This window comes from Eucalyptus grandis, chromosome 8, assembly GCF_016545825.1.
Source record: "Eucalyptus grandis isolate ANBG69807.140 chromosome 8, ASM1654582v1, whole genome shotgun sequence".
Classification (NCBI taxonomy): Eukaryota; Viridiplantae; Streptophyta; class Magnoliopsida; order Myrtales; family Myrtaceae; genus Eucalyptus; species Eucalyptus grandis.
This window is the reverse complement of record NC_052619.1, coordinates 1134685-1142517: the sequence shown is the minus strand read 5'-3', so window position 1 is coordinate 1142517 and position 7833 is coordinate 1134685. Positions and strand designations below refer to the sequence as shown.

At 44.2% G+C, this 7833-nt stretch overlaps 1 pseudogene; it reads left to right on the top strand.

Annotated features, from left to right (window-relative positions):
• The first annotated feature begins 364 nt into the window (after window positions 1-364).
• Window positions 365-1804, top strand: LOC104416148 (annotated as a pseudogene).
• The last annotated feature ends 6029 nt before the right edge of the window (window positions 1805-7833 follow it).

Here is a 7833-nt window from a genome sequence, read left to right as displayed (position 1 = left end):
ACCACAATCAATCAACTCAATGCCAAAGCCACACAATTCCTAGGGCACAGAAATAGAGTCAGAGAGAGGGGGAAAGAGGAAGGGGACTGTGGAGGGAGGTGGCGGCCGTCCCTGCCCCACCCGATGCCGCGGGTGGACTCAAGGTACCGGCGGATGAGGTGGCGGCACTTCGGAGGTGGTTGATTCCTCGACGCGTTAGCACCACTTGACGTGGTCGCGCAGATCTTGGCCTTCGATGTCAATCCACTCTCCCTCACCGCTGGCGCAGGGTCGGCGCGGAGGCGAGCCGTGAGTCGCAGGTCACCGCTAGGCGGAGCAGAGGTTGTGGCGAGTGGCGGCCGGCGTGAGGGGGCGAATAGCAACAATGGCTGGCACGAGCGGGCGAGCAGCAGTCGCGGGTCACTGCTGGGTGGAGACAGTCACAGAAGAACCGAAGAAGTCGAAGAAGAATAGAGACAGACGGTCACAGAGGAGAGAAGTCGAAGATGGACAGAGGAGAGAGGTCTCGGTTAGGGTTTGTTTTGTTTTAGTAATATTTTAATATTAAAAGGTTCGGTCCGGTCCGGGTGGACGGGTGGGCGGATCTGCCCATGGAACCGGGAACCGGACTGGTTCCCTCAAGAACCGTCGGTTCCGGCGATTCCGGTCCGGTTCCGGGCGGTCCGGCAGTTCCCGGGTATTTTGCACACCCCTACTCACCACCCCGAGTAGCGGGGTCTCAGTGGCGGACATGGTGACGGATAGCTTCTTCAATTCGATAATTGGCCAGGCCGACGCGAGTTGTGAGGGGAAGAGCTTCTACACTAGGCAAGCTTTCCTTGATGCTGCCAGTGGTTACACCGAATTTGGCGCAGTCGGGACTGCCGATGACTAAGCGCGAGATCGCTGCTTTCTTCGCTCATGTCACGCACGAGACTGGACGTAAGAACCTCTCCCAAAGCATGAAATGAAACATTGTGTGATACCAATTCATTCGTCGAAAAGTTCATTATTTCTGTTTAGCTTTTCTCATTTCGCTCTCACGATTAAGTTCGTTCATTTTTTATGCTTAAAGACAATGCCATGCATGTTAAAGTCCTTTTGTCTTTACTTGCCATGTTTGCTCTTTGCCGCGAATTTTATTCACCGTGACTTCCTGGAGATCATAGCGTATGATCTGCTTTGCTTTAGATATATGGCTTAGATGAGATCATTACGAACTATCAAAGCCTCAAAGCAAAAGCAACTAATAACAATTAATCTTCTTGGGTGCAGATTTTTGCTACATTGAAGAGATAGATGGTCCCTCGGAAGATTACTGCGACGAATGGAACATCCAGTATCCATGCAACCCCAACAAAGGCTACTACGGTCGAGGTCCCATCCAAATATCATGGAACTACAACTACGGACCCGCGGGAGAATCCATAGGGTTCGACGGCCTCAACTCTCCCGAAACCACGGCCAACAATGTGGTCGTGTCTTTTAAGACCGCCTTCTGGTTTTGGATGAACAACGCCCACTCCGTTATTACTTCCGTTCAAGGCTTCGGCGCGACGATTCGAGCCATTAATGGAATAGAATGCGGTGGCGGAAACCCCGACACGGTTCAAGCTCGGGTTCAATATTACATTGATTATTGCAACCATTGTGGTGTCTCTCCGGGAGATAACCTGACCTGTTAGAAAGCATAGAAAACCAGTTTCTTTTTATGGCATTGTAGCCAACCTCGGTTAGCACCATGACCATACTCGATTTACAATAATGTCCGCTACTGAATAATAGATCCAAAAAATAAAAGGAATATCAGCATCTTGTTGAGTAAGAATCTGATAGTTCATGATCATGAATTAGCATTAACATTTTTGAAAATAAGGAAAAAGAGTTGGTAACGAAAAATTAATTGTTAACAAACTCAAACAAGAGTTGGAAATGCACCTGGTTGGTAACTTGAACATAGAAGAGTTGATGATTACTCTACTTGAGGTTGGTAATTCTAAAGAGAGTTGGTAAATTTAAACAGTTAGCATATAAGGAAAATGAAAGCACTAATTACTATATAAAAAAGTGAATCTAGGAAAAACAAATAAATGTTACTAAGCAACTAGTGTAAAAATTGATAACTCAAAACTAGGTGGTAATATTGAGATAAATGTTTATGTTCTATAAGAAAAAGTCTCACATCGACAATTAGTATGGTTTAGAATAGTTAATATCTCATAATTGGCCCATAACTCATTGTCTTTTAAGCTTTTGAGTGAAGATATGTCCAATCGAATATATTGACAGACTTAGATCTTGAGTCCCTCTTGGTGGTCTCTCCATATGAAGATTGATGATGTCGCATTATAAATGGTAAATTGAAATCGTTGGTAATAAAGGCAAATATAAATTGGTAAACTACGCATAATTATATTTAGTAACTTAATCAGAGAAAAGTTGGTAATCACTAGACAATTCAAACGAATGGATCGGGTTGGGTCGGGTAATACAACTTTTAATTTGGTTGCTTAATAGGAGAAAAGTTGTTTAGGGTGCGTTTGTTTGCGTTTCTGTTTAAAAATTGTTCTAGGGAACATAAATAAAAAAAAGTGTTTCTGTTCCGAGAACAATTTTTTAACAAAAACGTGTTTGGTAAACTTGTTCCGGAAATAAAAAAATAAACAGAAACACATTTGGTAAATTTGTATAATTTTTATTTCTTTTATTTTTTCTATTTTTTTTTTTTTTTTCCTTTTTCTTTTTCTTTTTTTTTTTTTCCTTTTTCTTTTTTTCCTCTTTTGGCCGGTCACCTGCCTCGGCCATAGCCGGCGACCGGCCAACGAGGGCCGGCGGCCTCGCCCACCACGGCGAGGCTCGCCGGCCCTCGCTCGTCCCCCCGGCGAGGCCGAGGCTCGCCGTAGCCGGGCGAGGGTCGGCCTCGCCTTGGCCGGGCGAGCTCGAGCTCGCCCGGATCCGGCGAGGCCGAGCTCGCCTGCCGGCCGGCGAGGCGCGGCCTCGCCGGGCCACCGCCAGCTACGCCGACTCGCCCAGATCCGGCGAGGCCGAGGCTCGCCAACCGCCGGGCGAGCTCGGCCTCGCCCGATCCGGGTGAGATCGAGCTCGCCTGTGCCGGCGCGAGGTTGGCCTCGCCCAGCTACGGCGAGCCTCGGCCTCGCCGGGGGACGGCGAGGGGGCCGGCGAGCCTCGCCGTGGCTGGGCGAGGCCGCCGGCCCTCGTCGGCCGGTCGCCGGCCATGGCCGAGGCCGGCGACCGGCGAAAGAAAAAAGAAGAAGAAAATAAGAAGAAAAAGAAGAAGAAAATAAAATGTGTTTCTCAAATGTGTTTCAGAAATAAGAAACACAAATTTTGTGTTTCTTAAAAGTGTTTAAAAACAAAAAAAAGAAACACAACCAAATAGGCCCTTAGTTTTTAATCCCTAAACTATCTTTTATGTAATACAACTTTTGTGATGCATACCCCATCTAATCCGGACTAAACCCAACTCATATTACTAGAACATATCTATATTTAACCACACCTATCAAAACTCATTTAACCTACTTAAGCACTTCACATGAATACGTTACTTGGATAAAAATTTGTATCAAATAAGAAAAGTAAAATAACAAAATAAATGATGTTAGTAAATTTTTTTAGAAAAAAAACCAAAAAAAATTATGAAGAACTAGAAATACATCTGTTATGAGGAGTTACACTATACATGCATGTTTGATTAATCCAAGTTTAATTAATCCCTTTTCAATAATTTGCATTAAAATATGTCGAGTTTGGTGTTCATAAATTGTTCTATGAGTAGACAACAAGCTTATGCTACATAATTGGACCCCCTCAAGAAGCCACATACTCCACCTTAATGCAAACTGCATCGATAAATGTCGTGAATCATCTAGCCCAAATCCAACAAAGCCTTCCTAAGAAACTATAAATTGAAGACTAGCTAATGGTGATGGCAACTGGTTTGTGGGGGATGAGATAGAGATTGAGAATTTTTTTATTTAAGGTTTGAAACTAAAATGACCACTTCAGATCCTTATTGGAAACTAGATCCATTATGGGCCTTTTGTTAAAAAAAAAATTACTTCACTTTAGGCCCTTACATGGAATTTTCCCTTTTCTTTTGCTAGCGATCGGTTGCCAATCACAAGCAATGGCAAGTGAGGGTCGCCTTCACCCATCACAAGTGAGGAGTTGGCCTCGCTAAGCCTCACTTGGACGAGGGCGAGCATTGACGAGGACCAATGGCCATTCTCGTTAGATTTGGCGAGGCCCACCCTTGGCCTTACCAAATCTAGTGGGGGGGCTGTTGTAGGCAAGGGTCACCTTGGCCTACCACAGGTGTTGACACCTAAATTTTACAATTTTATTATGTACAAGATTAGGAATTAGTCACTAAAAAAAACAAAAAGACAAGAAAAAACAAACAAAGCAAACAAGAAAAAGAAAACAAAACAAAAACAAAAGCAAAAACAACCAAAAAAAGAAAAAAAGAAAGAAAACGTGGAAGGGGCCGAGCCCGTTTCCCTCTTGGCCCGGCCCACGTTAGCCTCTGTCCTCCTCCAGCTTGTTTAGCACGCGAAACCTGCAAAGAGAAAAGCAGCAACAGAGCAGGGGGAGACAAGGAGAGAGGAGAGAGCTCGAACCAAAAAAAAAACCAGAGGAAGACAGTGAATAGAGGGGAGCTCGTGGGGAGAACCGAAGAGGACAGAGAGCTGGAGAAGGAAACAGATTTGGATAGAGAGAAAAAGAGAGACGGAACGGAGGGGAGGAGGGCAGCGTGGTGGCGCTGCCCGTCGTCGTCCGAGCCGCCACCCTCCGAGCCCAAAGCCGTTCGAGCCACCCCACGTCCGTGACCGCCCGCGCGACCCGCTTCGCTTCCGCCTCGCCTTCGACTTGCAGATCTCGCATTCGCCGAGCCCCTCACCGCGCCGCCGATACTCTTGCAAGCTCGAAGCCCCACTTCTCGTAGACCCCCTGCTGCTGGGTCCTCCTCTTCTCCGACGCCCAGCAGATCCGCTCCGAGCCTCCTCCAAGCGAAGCTGCCTTCTGCTCTCAGCCTGCTGCTCCGCCTGTGCCACTTCGACCAGCGACCTGACGCCGCTGCTCAACCTCCTCACCGCACCCTCCGCTCGAGCACCAAACCCGCGAGCATCGCGCCACCACCGCCGCTGCCTCTACCCAAAGCTGCGCGTCGGTCTGCCTCCAACACGCACTCGAAGCTGCCTTGCTCCGTCTCGCTCCGCCGCGTCGCCACCGTCGTCAACGCCGCTCCAAAACCAGGTCTTGGCTGGGTCAGGCGAAAGTTACGAACCGGGTAGGGTTTTTCTCACATCCGGGCCGAGTATACTTAGGGTTTGGTTTAGGCTGTTTTAGGTAGTGGGCTTAGGGACTTATGGACTTGTGGGCTTAGGAACTTGTGGGCTTGTTGTGGGCTTCATTTTTTAAATAAAAGAGATTTGACCAGATTGGGTCCGCTGGTTGGGCCCAATCCGAACCAAAGAAAGGCCCCACCAAGGCTGGTCGGGCCTTGTCATTCGGGCGGGCCGGTTCGGCCCCAGCCCCAATCGGACCGAACCCGAGTCCGGTCTCTAACCGGACCCGACCCGGTTCGCCCTTTTTAATTAATTTAAAAAAATAAAAAACAAAAAATTAAGTTTAAAAAAATTTTAAAAAAATAAAAAATTTCGAAAATTAAGAAATGTAGAGTTTGGTTATGAATTGCCATGTATTGCATTTTTTAGTGTAATTAGGCATTTATTTACTTGTATATTGATTATATTGTATGTCTAGTTTGTATATTTAATTATGTTAAATTGCACGTGTTTAATTTTATTTCAATTAGAATCTTGATTGTTACCTTAATCATTGTACACCCGTATGAACACCTTACATGTTAGTGGATAAGCATAAAATCAATCCAGACTGCCTGACAAAAATCATTTCTTTTAAAATGAACAAGATTAGGTACCGAAAGGGCATTAATTGGCTAATTAGTGTAATCAAGTCCCCGATTCTAGATTCTCTGGTTGCGTAGGAAGTGAGGCACGCTCTCATGCCTCACTTGGTTTCTAGCCGACCCCAATAGGCTAGTGGTGACTCCTTTTGTGCAAAATTTCTTAAGAATATCCTAACGCCACGCGGGGTATGGACTTGGGAGAGCCCGCGCCTAATCATGGGCCTTAGGCTCGTCTTTTAGGCAATACGCCTAAACCTATTCCCTCCCCCCGAGGGTAGGTCGCGACAGCTTGGCGACTCTGCTGGGGACTTGGTTTTAGATTTTAGAAGACTTAGGCGAAAATTAATCTTGTTCAAAAATATTTTTGTTTGGCAACAAGGATTCCAAGTACGTCCCTAACATTAAAGATGTTAAATGTTTTTTGTAGAATGGGAGGTATAAGGGGAAGTGTTTGCTCACCTTTGTCTTGCAGTTAGCCGTAGGAATGTATGGTTTATTTTTTATGTATGAAGTGCTGATTGCTTATAAATTATCATGTCTGCGTTTCCTACATTGCACTACACCATAGCACACACAACCTGCCGCCGGACCCGGGCCACATAGGATCACTTAGGATAGTGTTGAGGTGGATACCACTCTGACTACAACCGCGTAGTACGAGTCGCCCACCTCTACCCCGAAATTTCTTTCTTCACGTCGAAGGTACCCACCCCGGTCTGCGAGCATGCGACACGGGTCGGTTCTTTGACGAAGCCAGAGTCATGGGTAACCCGACCCAGCCACGACCTTGTTGGTTCAGTTCGGTGATCCTATGGCTTCATTTTGAGCCGTATATAGTAGAAATCGAATCACATTCCATGTGCATATCTATGTAATTAAAAAAAAAAAAAACAGAGACAAAGGTTGGCATCCATTGTAAGTATCATTTTCCTTTTTATTTACCCACTTTGTATTGCATTTTCATCTTGAAATTCGCGGAAATCAATCGAATGCCCTCGGCGATGTAGGCTTATGATTGAAAAAAAAATTGGCAGTCACTTTTGATAAGTGAACATTGAAGGCAAGTTCTAAACACTTTGATTTGGCCCTGTTGAACACGTGGTTTTGTTTAAATTTCTAGTTATGGGCTCGAAATCATTTTGAAATTTTTTTTTTTAAAGTTTTGATTTTGTATTGGGGCACAAAATTGAAATTGCATTTTTTTTTTATTTATCAAATTCTCTCATTCTCACATTTTGGGACTAAAGTGCAAATCATTTTGTGTACAAATTTCTCAAAATAGAAGTCACTTCATTTTTCTAGGAGTAAAATTACAAATCAATCTTTCAAAAATCAATGACACTTTTGCATACGAAACCTTTTGGAATAAAGGTGGACATTCGATTGATGGCCATGGATTGATTATTTTAATGATGTCTTTTCTTATAATAATATCCTAGCGAAATACTAAAACCCCGTAATAATGATTATGGGGCATGTACCGTCGTCTCGATTTTATTGTAAGAAACGATCCCATTGAGATATCATTTTTTCTCATTCACGTACTAACATTGTCATCTTTTTGCAGGTTATGCGTGGTGCTCCTTGACATTAGGACAAGAGTTAATTTTTACTCTTATCTATACAAGAGTTTCTTGTATTTTATCAATGTTTTTATTCTTGTTAAGAATCATGTTTTTCATTTTGAGTTTTGATTGCAAATCCAATTGTTGCTTTTGTAAATCGTGCGACTCACATTTTTTATGATGGAATTCAGTTTCATGAAAATCATCATTTTTTTTATAAACAAAAAAACAAAAAAACAAAAACAAAAACAAAATAAAACAAAATAAAACAAAACAAAGCAGAAAAAAATTCAGAAGTATTTTAGGCGAACTTTTACGTCTACCTTCCAAAAT